Raw genomic sequence first — 13507 nt, forward strand, 5'->3', positions numbered from 1 at the left:
AGTACAAATCATTATAACCATCAGAAAATAATATGCTTCACAAAAATAACCGAGTAACAATCAGCATAACTTTTAATAACTTTGCATGTAAAAAATAATAATTCTCTACTAAAACAGAGCCACAAATTTTCATTAGATAATAATTTACCACTAAAAACTCAAAACTGCAGATATCCACTTAAAAAATACAAAACTATGTTGATGGATAAAGAAAAGTAGAAAACTGTGTTGATGGGTTAAGAAAAAATAAAGCCGTGAGTTGTAATATTATCATAATTATTACCAAACATTTTTCTTCTTCTTCTTTAAAGGGGATCACGTGGCTAAGTGGGTAAGACGCTGGCTCGCTAGCCTGGAGGTCGGGTGTTCGATCCCTGCATTGCCCGAGAAAGTTCATCCAGATTTTCCGACGTGGTTTCCCCTTGTCAGTGATGCAGGACGGAGGGGCTGACAAGGAAAGCTGTCTAGTCGTTCGGATGGGACGAAAAACCGAGGTCCCGTGTACACATTGGCGTGCACGTAAAAGATCCCTTGGCAGTTGGAATTCGATATAAGAGTAGGCGATAGTGCCGCTGTCCGGGCAAAATTTCCCTCATAGCACACTGTATGGCGTATGCCCGTCTTCATTAGCCCAGGTTAGGAGCAGGACAGTAGGACGTTAAACCCCATTTCATTTCATTTCATTTCTTCTTTAAAGACGTTTTACATTTCCTGAAAACAACGAAATTCAAGCATTCTGAGTTGTTCATGTTATTAATGACTTCGAGGGGTTAGATGGCCGAATGGTTAGCACGTGCGCGCTGTATCATAAAGTCTGTCATTGGGTCAACTGGCGTGGTTTCGATTCCCCTTTGTACGTGATAAGGAGCAGGGTCGCCTGTCCAACCTCGTGGGTTTTCTCCGGGTCCTCCGGTTTCCTCCCACTGCTAAAGACCCCTACGCGCAAGTCTGTTAATGACTTCATGAATTCCGTTATTCGACCCCGCCAATACCTTTCTTCTACAAACAAAAATAAAAACGGCGATATGTTTCTTCTAACCACTCAAGCTGTCAAACCGGGAGTGATGTGTTATTTATTCAATGTGTGTTAAATATGTCGGCTTGAATGGCGACCAAGGGATCTGAATTTTTAACCGCCTAATTATATCAATTTGTCCTTGACTTCTTATTTCGTTTTACGATTCTGCACTCTTGCTATTTCTGGAACATGCGGTACCACTTGTATATGGAAGGTCCAGACGGTTAAAAGTTTATGTTATTAGACAATGTGATTAAGACAAATGAAATGAAATGAAATATGGGGATTTAACGTCCTACTGGGTTAATGAAGAAGGGCATACGCCATACAGTGTGCAATGAGGGAAATTTTGCCCGGGCAGTGGCACTATCGCCTACTCTTATATCGAATTCCAACTGCCAGGGGATCTTTTACGTGCACGCCAATGTATACAACGGTCCTCGGTTTTTCGTCCCATCCGAACGACTAGACAGCTGTCCTTGTCAGGCCCTCCGTCCTGCATCACTGACAAGGGGAAACCACGCCGGAAAATCTGGATGAACTTTCTCGGCCAATACAGGGATCGAACACGCGACTTCCAGGCTAGCAAAAAATCGAGGCCCCGAGTACACATTGACGTGCACTTAGAAGAACCCCTATAGAGTAGGTCATAGCGCCGCTGACACTGTATGGCGTATGTCCGCCTCCATTAGCCCAGTTGGAGTAGAACAGTAGGACGTTAAACCCCATTTCATTTCATTTTTATAAATGAAACAGCAATTTATAATATATGACAAAAAAATATTTCAACACATTCTCAGAAATATCAATTTACCTTATAACAGTTGTTATAAACTTCAAATGTCTTTAAAACAAATCCTGACAATTATTTTTGAATTGTTTGTAGAAGAAATATTCTTTGTTTTGAGTGAGTTATTATTGCCAGAAAAACTAGTAGTGGTTTACTAACGTATTGAGAGAGAGAGAAAGAGAGAGAGAGAGAGAAAGGGAGGTGTCCTCCGAGTAATGTAGCAATGGTCAACGGTAAACCTCCGGCTAATGTAGCAATGGTCAAAGGTAAATCTGAGACTAATGTAGCAATGGCCAACGATATAAACTCAGACCAATTAATAATTTTTGGGAGCAGGGACTCTAAATAGTCGGAAAACACATCTACAGCGTTCCATTTTTCGTAGCCCTAGCCACCCCGCCACAATCCGCCGTTGTGGGCTTTACTCTTTGCGCACGTTACGCGCTGGCGAATTGTCACCATGACACTTCAATATGGATATCTGAAATTTCTGGAACCTCCCCTACCTCCCCCGCGCTGGAACTCCTGGTTCAAGATGGTGGATAATGGACGTTAATTAACCATGGTAACATAGATATATATATATATCAATATATACCGACCAAATTGTCACCCACCATCTTCTAATTTACTATACACGGTTCAATGATTCACAATACACGTTTAAATTGTTTTAAAGACAGTCCAATGTACAATAAATATCAGATTTCACGAGGAATTTCCTCACTCAATTAAACTAGAAATATTGTTATTACTTTATTGAAACCAACCATGGGGTTAAAACATATCATATTATGACCATCTCCACACTCCAATTTTACCAGGGAGTCACGATGGCTAAGTGGGTAAGACGCTGGCTCGCTAGCCTGGAGGTCACGTGTTCGATCCTGCATTTGCCGAGAAAGTTCATCGTGATTTTCCGGCGACGTCTTCCCTTGTCAGTGGTGCAGGATGGAGGGCCTGATAAGGACAGCTGTCTAGTCGTTCGGATGGTACGAAAAACCGAGATCCCGTGTATATATTGACATGCACGTTAAAGATCCCTTGGCAGTTGGAAATCGATATAAACAGAGTAGGCAATAGTGTCCCTGACCGGGAAAAATTTCCCTCATAGCACATTGTATGGCGTATACCCGTCTTCATTTTGACCCATCCGAACGACTATACGCTGTCTCTTGTCAGGTCCTGGCCCTGCACCAATGAAAAGCGGGAACCACGCTAGAAAATCCTGATCAACGTTCTAGACCTACACATGGATCACACACGGGACGCGCAGGTCAGCGTTCCAACGTCTTATTCACTGAGTCCCGAGATGCATGTTTGGAAACGTGAATAATTCAGATAGAGAGAGAGAGAGAGAGAGAGAGAGAGAGAGATGGGGTTTAACGTCCACGCGACACAAACTAGTTCATTTCGGGACTAACATATGGCTCAATTTTATTTCAATAAATCGCCTGCGCTTAGGGGTCTCTAGCAGTCGAAGGAAACCGGACGACCAAGAGAAAACCCTTGAGGTTGGACAGGCGACCCTACTCCTTGTCACGTACAACCACACCACTTGACTCAATAACAGACCTGATGATACAGCGCGCACGTGCTAACCATTCGGTCACCCATCCCCCCGAATAATTCAGGTATGTCTGGAACAATGTAAAATATATAAGGTATATCCTCCCCCCTCCCCCTACGCCCCCCCACCTTAAAAAGAACTGAATCTTATCTATTAGACGCTCCAGTGGCTATCAACCATCACAGATCAAAGAGGAGTCAAATAAATTCCTCATTATATCTGAATATCTGAGATCGTTTGTGCGTGAATTTTACGAGGTTAACGTGGTCGTTGTTCTTCTTGAATAAATCCAATGTATTTGGAATTCAGGCCCATAAATTAAATAAAGTAATTGACCCATTTTGACTTTAGAAATGGGTCAATTATTGCCAACAATTCGATGATTCAGGTGAGTAAGACATCAAAAAGACCGAAACCGATGTTTTATCTGGATAAATTGACAGATGCGACAGGTGACACATGACAGGCCATATTTACCTGGTAATTAGATACACTCGTAATGCCCTCTATATCTGTATCTATGTTGATTTATAATCGTTTAATTCCTAATAAACCTCTGTAATGTTAACATTGGAGTTAATCGGAGAAAAATTGAAATAAAATGGGGTTTAACGTACTAGTATTCTGCCCCCATTACGCTAATGAAGACGGGCATACGCCGTACAGTGTGCTGTGAGAGAGTGAGAGAGAGAGCGAGAGAGAGAGAGATGGAGAGAGAGAGAGAGAGAGAGAGAGAGTAAGAGGGGGGGGGCGTTATACTGTTACCGTTTTTGTCAATAAGTCGCTGGCATACAGGACTCCTTAACAGTGGATGGAAAGCGGAGAACACGAAAATAAAATCACAAGATTGAGTAATTATCATTTTTCTCTAGAAGTAAAAACTATTAAAAAAAGCATTTGGCCATGGATGTTACTCTTACTCGACCAAGTCATCAATGCATCATGTCACAAAATATTCCAATCTGATAAAAAATATTCCTAAAACAACCCAAACTGTTTGTTTGTTTGTCAGGCCAATGAAATGGGGGTTAACGTCAGGCTCAGCTAATGAAGACAGGCTTGTTAGGCCAATGAAATGGGGTTTAACGTCAAGCTAGGCTAATGAAGACAGGCTTGTTAGGCCAATGAAATGGGGTTTAACGTCAGGCTAGGCTAGTGAAAACAGGCTTGTCAGACAAACGTCCCAGATAACAGAGAATTGGCAACTGTGGCACTCGATGTTCTCGAAAGAGTAAGCACATTCTGTCGTCTCGTGAACCTGAGAAAACAGGCTGGTAAATCGAGGATTAAACTGGGGAACGTCTGGTTATTGAAGTAGCGTGCTATTCACTATGACATCACGGCTCCTGGACTCAACAGACTCGACAAACAACGTTAAGTCGTCCAATTTCTTCACCATCACCATGACAGCAATCTGATTAAAACACAGATCCTATTTCGTTTCTGTTTTTATAGTTTAAAATTTCGTTATACTTGTCTTTACTACACTAGGACCTGGAAGAGTTGTTATATAACCCGCATTCTGGATGATGTGAGGGATTAGCCAATGAGATGGTCCGTTACGGTGAGTTTTTGTCGTGAGATGCATGGAACTGTGGGTAACCCACTAGAAACATCAACGCTGATTGGTTAATCAAATGTCTGATGTCATAGGGTCAAAAGCCGCTGGTATGACCTCGGACGCGACCTTCCACTACAACCGGTCAGATCTTCATGTAGTGTAGGTCATCAAAAATATAAAAAACGAAACGAAATATAGATCTGTATTCTAATCGGATTGCTATGAGAGTGGGTGTAACTAACTTTTGAATCAAATATCGTGCGAACATTAAGACCTAGTTTTTTTTTCTCGGCTTATGAATTTGAAAACCGTTATTTTCATCAATTTTCTTCATGTCAGGACAACCTTCTGTGGAACTCATTAGTTTTGCCATCAGTTCAACTGTACGATTATTAAAATTCCTGTCACAGAAGCCAGAATAACATCTTGGGATTTTTTCTTCTCGTGACTTCCAGTGTGAGTAATGGTGGTACAACAGATTTTTGAAATATGAGACGAAGCTTATTAAGAAATATACGACCAGACACCTCTCGTTAGGAATCTGAATTCATAAAATGGGCGGTCATTTGCATTCCGGGTAATAGCGGGGCTTCAACCAGAGATTTAATTTTTAGATTATAAGATTAAGAAAATCAAAGCCGCCATATTATCTTTAGTGTTTTTCGTTTCTGCAATCAATTACTATCTCAGACCAGTTATACTCTTCTCATGGGGGGTGGGGGGTGGCCGAATGGTTAATGAGTCAACTGGCGTGGTTTCGATTCCCCGGTTGTATGTGACACGGAGTAGGGTCGCCTGTCCAACCTTGTGGGGTTTCTCCGGGTCCTCCGGTTTCCTCCCACTGCTAAAGATCCCTACGCGCAAGCAAATTATTGAAATAAAATTGAACCATATGTTAGTCCCGAAATGACCTGGTTTGTGTCCAGTGGACGTTAAAAGCCATACCTCTCTCTCTCTCTCTCTCTTTCTCTCCCCGTGTCATACTAACATTTGTGAATGTCCTTTGTTTTATTGTCCTGTCTGTCTGTCTAGGGTGTTGGCGGCTACACTAGGGCTGTCGCGAAGGTGATAACTGGTGTATCGTGGTAGCTTGGATCGCGGAGTAGCATAGACCTAGTGACGTTGGGCTATCGCTTCGGGTAAGATAAAAACATCAATATTGATTTAAATTGTGGATAATATTGACCAATAATTCGTGTTTGCAATGTCGAATTATGGATGATATTCGGTTAAAAGCTTGCCTCCTTTAAACAGTAATGTAAAAGCTCATGCGAGCGAAGAGAGTAGTCAAGAATTGATAATTAAAAAAACCCGCGCTCAACAGAAGTAAGCCATTATGTAGAATAGAGTCTTAGTTTCATCATGACGTTTCCTTTTTTCAGATGAATATTGTATTGACCACGCCCATTCGTTCAAACGACAACGTTATCGTCAGCTCCATTATAGGGGCATTATGGGAGATTAGATAAGAGTTGACTGTTCTCGCTATAATAGTTAAAAAATGGATAACGTAAACAGAATATGTTGAAAATTTCAGTCAAATTGCTCCACTCTGAACCAAGATATTAGCTTTTGAATTTTAAGCCTAGCCTCGATCATCATTACTAAAGTCGGTATGATAAAAAAAACCAACAACATAGTCTCGATCATCGACTTTGGATTTAATCATCAATGAGTGTTGAGCAGCAGATCGGATTCAAATCCACTGAAAATCCAAAACACACGATTGCATCAAGAGTTGATTATGGTTTGGATAAGATAATTAATGACTAATTAATAATTTAGATAACATTTCAGGCCTAAAGAAAGACCTGCAATGGGCAGATTTAGTGCTTGCATATGTATGTTTAACGTTATCCCTCCAACTGCGGCGTGCCAACAAATGACATCTTATTTTATTCAGAAAATTTAAATTATTTTAATTGCTAAAACGAAAACAAACAACCCAATAATTTACTGGTCTCATTCTATTTTTTGGCATTCCATCCATAATCTTCACGGTGTTATCTTTCAGCCATTACCGTAATTAATGACAGCTTTTTACGTAAAGGGGGGTTGGATGGCTGAATGGTTAGCGTGCGCGCGCTGTATCATAAAGTCTGTCATTGAGTCGACTGGCGTGGTTTCGAATCCCCGGTTGTACGTGACAAGGAGTAGGGTCGCCTGTCCAACCTCGTGGGTTTTCTCCGGGTCCTCCGGTTTCCTCCCACTGCTAAAGAGCCCTACGCGCAAGCGAATTATGTAAATAAAATTAAACCATATGTTAGTCCCGAAATGACCTAATTTGTGTCGAGTGGACGTTAAACCCCATTTCTCTCTCTCTCTCTCTTTTTACGTAAAACTATTCTTGGCTTTTTAGCCATCTCCAGTTATTTAATCTGTCGAGAAGTTGTTTTAATTAGCGCTATTTTAAAAGATTATCGCCCTGACTCTTTTACACTTCGTCTGAGACAAGTCAAAACAAGGAATTCTTTACAGCTTCCTTTTAAAATCAGCTGGCGTGAAACCTGTTCCATTCCATCAGAGAAAGTCTTTACATTCTTTATTACAAACTGATCAAAAGTGAATATTCGCTTAGCCGCTACAATCACTAAAAAGGATGACGACAGCATGGGTTAATTAGCACTGATCCGCAGTAAATATTCGCTTAGCCGCTGCTATCACTGAAAAGGGCGACATTGGGGCTAGTTACAATACAGATCTACATTTCGTTTCGTTTTTTTTTTATAATTTCGATGGCCTACACTACATGAAGATCTGACCAGTTGTTTTTGGAGGTCGCGTCAGAGGTCATACGAGTGGCTTTTGACACAGATATTTGATTAACCAATCAGCATTGATGTTTCTAGTGGATAAACGTGCACCTCACGCCAAAAGCTCGCCGTAACCGACCGTTTCATTAGCTAATCCCTCACATCATCCAGAACACGTCAATGATAACAATTCTTCCATATCCTAGTGTAGTAAAGACAAGTAAAAAAAAATTTTGAACTATAAAAACGAAACGAAATAGGATCTGTGTTTTAATCAGATTAGGCGAGTTAATTAACTCTCAATATTATATTATTTTTCTTCTGCAAATTTAAATTATAAAACAATTTTTTAAATTATTAAGACGGTGTAAAATGAGTAAATGGCGCCAATTCTGCCCGGATCAGTTTGTGTTACTACGCCCAATGTAAACAATGCACGTGCTATTAAGGCCGTCTCACTCAATTTCCACTGGTCTTAATCCTGCGCCATATCACTCTGAATATGAATAAAGAAACTCTCTTTCCCACGTTTACATTCATAAAAATACTGAACAACCAACATTAAATAGTAATAAAGATGTTAATATCGCGATAAAGGCCGTCAATTTGTTTTTTTGATATATTGTTATAGATGTATGTAAATAAAACCACGGGTTACAATACACGGCAATATAAGTACACATTGTCTACAGGGGACCGGGCGTGGTTCTCTAACCACGTGAGATCCCGACGTAAAACCCTAATCTCCACACAAATAGGGTGTTCAACCCCATGTCATTTAATTTCATTTTTCACTCCACACATAATTTTAAATCGTCATACACATTTTGTTTTCATTGACTTTCGTTTGGGTGTTTATTTTTCAACCGATAAATTAATGTCAATGTCAATAAAATCGGCCATGTTGAAATATTCTACCGGTTAGACTTTCTTTACAACAAGAATTCTATATAACGGAGAAACCAAAAATGACGTCATGGCAGCCATCAAAGATCAAAGTCAAATCAATCGCTGTTCAAAGAACGATAATGACAAGTCTCGTGTCATTCTTACTCGAATTGGAGCAGTTTTAGGCTTTATTGGATGAGTGTCGCCCCGGACAAGAAGAACTACAACGAGAACAACAACACGAACAACAATGTGAACAAGAAAACACAAAGAAGAACAACCCGAAGAAGGAGAAGAACAAGAAGAGGGAGAAGAGAACAAGGACAGGGAGAACAAGAAAAAGAAACGGGAGAAGAACAAGAAGAGGGTGAACAAGGAGAAGAACAGGGAGAAGAACAATACCAAGAACAAGGAGAAGATTACCAAGTGCATACAACCAGTTCCTAATTCAAAAAACCCTTTTGTCTGATTTTAGCTTTCGTTCGGACATGGTGTGGACTAGTATTATTAATAATTGACAATAAAACCACAGGGTTTTAAAAACAACGACTAGGTACCATAATATACATATAGAGGGGCTGTCAACTTAATATTTATTTATTTATTTATTTATTTATTTATTTATTACTTCCTTTCTTATGACCCCTGGTCGGACATGTTTTTTATTTGATATGAACAATCATAAAACCGTCTTCATTAGCCCAGTCGGGGCAGAACTGTAGGACGTTAAACTCCGTTTCATTTCATTTCATTAATAAATAAAACCAAGCGTATCTAAACAGAACCCAATGGGGTATACGACGTTGGACAGGCCACCCTACTTGATTCAATGACAGATCTAATGGTCTAAAGCGACCATTCGGCCACCATGTTATGAATAAAACCACAGGGGTTTGAGATAAACGCTACATGTATCTGTAAACAACATCATTAAATGGATATTTATATTATACCGTATTGACCATGGGAGAGTCTATGATCGGTCGGATAGGGGGGTGGGTGGAGGGGGTCAGATATTTTCACATGCAGAACTAAGGCACTACACGTGTTGAGAGTACGGGGAGATATTCTTAACCCTAACCCTAACCCCGAATATCCGATACATGAATTTTTCGTATGTAATTGACATCCCTGCAACACGTCCTCCCCAACCAATCTGATCTTCCACCACACCCACCCCCCCCCCCCTCGCCGGCCGCAAAATAGACAACACTATTGAATATCTATAAGTTCAATACAGCACGCCCTGTTAGTACTCCATGATCTTTATATATGAATTATAATAATAATATTTTCCTCGGCTTGCTGTAGTGAGATTTACATATCTTTCAGTTAGTTTTTCACAATACTCGTATTTATAAAGCGCGTGATCTCTGACACCCGGTATAATTTGTTCTATTGTGCGGCCATATTATTCAATTTCTGTACAAACGTATTCAGTTTAAGGCTTAGAGCGTTAATAAATCGTATTTCAAATTGAGCTTTAAAGGAGCTAAGTCGCTAATATTTGGGACCTAGAAATTGACACAAATGGGTTGCAACGCATACAATAATGTAATATGAATGTATATAAATTGATTTACATTCAATCGTTTCTGTTTTTACTGTAATTTCTAATCAGTTAGGTTCGGCGACATACGGCAGTATTGTCAATCGAATTTCAATCTCTAGCTTCTGGTTATTCCAGTCTACGCCGATAGTATTTATTGGGCATGCTCTCCAGATAAGAATATAGCGTCACCGTTTGACATGACTTGTGGAATATGCCTAGCCTCGTTTTTCGAGTACCTTATTACACATAGCGCTGAAAAGCATTATGGTACACGATTCGTGTACCAATTGTAAAATGTTTATTTTGTCTTAAATATTGGATATCAGAAGGCCATCTTTTCCCGGTAAGATCACAACGTCAATGTTGATTTAAACCGACAAATAAATCGTGTTTTCCATGTCGAAGATTTTGGATGATATTGAGTTAGAGACTTAGCTACTTTAAAAATAACAATATAACAATCTGTTTGTTCAAATTGTCGAGATCGGCGATATGCGTTCAATAACCGATCATCCAGTTACACCAGACAAACGGGTCTTTAGCAGTGGGAGGAAACCGGAGGACCCGGAGAAAACCCACGAGGTTGGACAGGCGACCCTACTCTTTGTCACTTACAACTAGGGAATCGAAAGGTGCGCTAACCATTCGGCCATCCAACCCCGCAAATTCAATTGCTTAATGTGACTATGAGCACATAGTTATTAATGGCGACAAGATCATTACTACAGATCTTCGCCCTTGGACACAAAAACCTACAACAAAACATATCATTAAATGAATGAAAGATTGTGTAAGGTTGTTCATTCATGATCACTCAAGCATCCTATTTCTATTGTGCTCAAAAGCAAACAACACAATGATCACGCCTTATATATTCTAATTCAGCTGATAAACGTGTCCGTTTACAGAGATCGTTAATATATAATTAGTAGGCCGGATGTGTACAGAGATCTTCTAAATATCCAATTATTAGTTCACAGGTATTCTAAACTAGAGAGAGAGAGAGAGAGAGAGAGAGAGAGGGGGGGGGGGGGGTAACGGCCACTCGACACAAATTAGGTCATTTCGGGACTAACATGTGGTTCAATTTTATTTCAATAATTCGCTTGCACGTACGGGGTCTTTAGTAGTGGGAGGAAACCGGAGGACCCGGAGAAAACCCACGTTACCACGCTACTCAGTGGTAGAACGTATTATACAGCGCACACGTGCTAACCATTCGCCCCCCCCCTCCCTCTATTTTAAACGCTTTGAATAAATGTGGTAATTAGCAGGCGATAGTGATAAATGATGATATGATGATGATGATGATATTTTATGTATTTATCTATTTATTTATAATTTTATTTTATTTTATTTTATTTTATTTTATTTTATTTTATTTTATTTATTTGCCAATGTAAATATGTAAGGTATACTTATACATTTTGTATATTTTATTAATTGTATTAAAATGTATAATTTACATGGAGTTGAATTTATATAAGCTTTGGCTTAATTTCAAATCCATTACATCAGTGTAGTAAATAATCTTGTTGTACGTGAAATAAAATATTGTTTAAAAAAAAAATAAGAAAAAAAAAAAAATATTTCATCATATCGTAGCAATCCGTCCGTTTTTTGGTAAATAAATTCACAAACCCATATGAATCAAAACACAGATCTTATTTCGTTTCGTTTTTTATAGTTCAAAATTTCGTTTTACTTGTCTTTACTACAATAAGATTAAGGAGGTTTGTTATATAACCTGCGTTCTGGATGATGTGAGGGATTAGTCAATGAAACGGTCTGTTAGGGCGAACTTTTGGCGTGAGGTGCATGGAAGTGTGGGTAAATCCTCTGGAAATGTCAACGCTGACTGATCAATCAATGTCTGTCGTCATAGGATCAAAAGCCGCTCCTATGACCCCTGATCCGACCTTCCACTACAACCAGCCAGATCTTCATGTAGTAGAGGCCATCGAAAGTATAAAAAAACGAAACGAAATATAGATCTGTATTTGAATCAAATTTATATGAATCTGATTATTGGAGATTAGATAAAGAGTTGGTAGTTCTCACTATAATAATTACAAAATAGATAACGTAAATAGAATATGTTGTTAATTTCAGTCAAATTGCTCCACTCTGAACTGAGGTATGAGCGTTTGAATTTAAACCTAGCCTCGATCATCATTACTAAAGTAGGTACGATAAAAACATAGTCTCGATTATCCATTTTTGGATTTAATCATCAATGAGCGTTGGACAGCAGATCGGATTCAAATCCAGTGAAAATCCGACACATAACATGACATTGGGGGTTGATTATGGTCTGGATAAGTTAATTAATGTCTAATTAATAGTTTATATAACATTTCAAGCCTAAAGAAAGACCTACAATAGGCCGATTTACCTCTTGCATAATGTATGTTTAACAGTGGAAATGTCCGACCGTGCGTCCTGTAGGTGAGACTGGATAACAAAACCTATGTCTTTGACCTATAACAAAACGTGGCTAATTACACAATATAATATATTGTATTGTCTGTCAAAATATCCGATTTATCACAGCTTTTCACGATAATATGTATTCAGATTGATTATTTAACATTTAATTAAGAAATCGAAATCAAAATACCAACCTTAGATAATGTCAAGGCTTAGCGGAATTTTAAAAACAGGCGTATCAATAAATTTTAATCTTAACTTTAGATTATTTGATATTAAATATAGCCCACCATTGCCACATACAATACACCACCTTGTTAAAAAAAAACGGCCGACCAGAAATTTACTCGGCTTAGGGAGAATAAGAGGTGACTTAAATTCATTAAACGATCAGAATAAAAACAAAAAAATTGATATAAAACATGGCAATAGATCTGAGGAATGGGTGGATGGATAAATTCGAATGGACCAATTAGGTCTGAAACGTTAGAATGGACCAATTAGGTCTGAAATGTTAGAATGTACCAATTAGATCTGAAACGTTAGAATGTACCAGGGGCTCTGAAATGTTAGAATGTACCAAATAGATCGGAAACGTTAGAATGTACCAATTAGGTCTGAAATGTTAGCATGTACCAATTAGGTCTGAAACGTTAGAATGGACCAATTAGGTCTGGAACGTTAGAATGGACCAATTAGGTCTGAAATGTTAGAATGTGCCAATTAGGTCTGAAACGTTAGAATGGACCAATTAGGTCTGAAACGTTAGAATGGACCAATTAGGTCTGAAATGTTAGAATGTACCAATTAGATCTGAAACATTAGAATGGACAAATTTGATCTCAAACGTTAGAATTGACCAATTAGGTCTGAAATGTGAGAATGTACCAATTAGGTCTGAAATGTTAGAATGGACCAATTAGATCTCAAACGTTAGAATGGACC

At 39.0% G+C, this 13507-nt stretch overlaps 1 protein-coding gene across 2 annotated transcripts in view; it reads right to left on the reverse strand.

Moving 5' to 3' along the window:
- Window positions 1-13507, reverse strand: part of LOC126822595 (carbohydrate sulfotransferase 11) — a 66404-nt gene that overhangs the window by 44316 nt on the left and 8581 nt on the right. The window lies entirely within an intron of this gene.

Source organism: Patella vulgata, chromosome 5 (assembly GCF_932274485.2).
Source record: "Patella vulgata chromosome 5, xgPatVulg1.2, whole genome shotgun sequence".
NCBI lineage: Eukaryota > Metazoa > Mollusca > Gastropoda > Patellidae > Patella > Patella vulgata.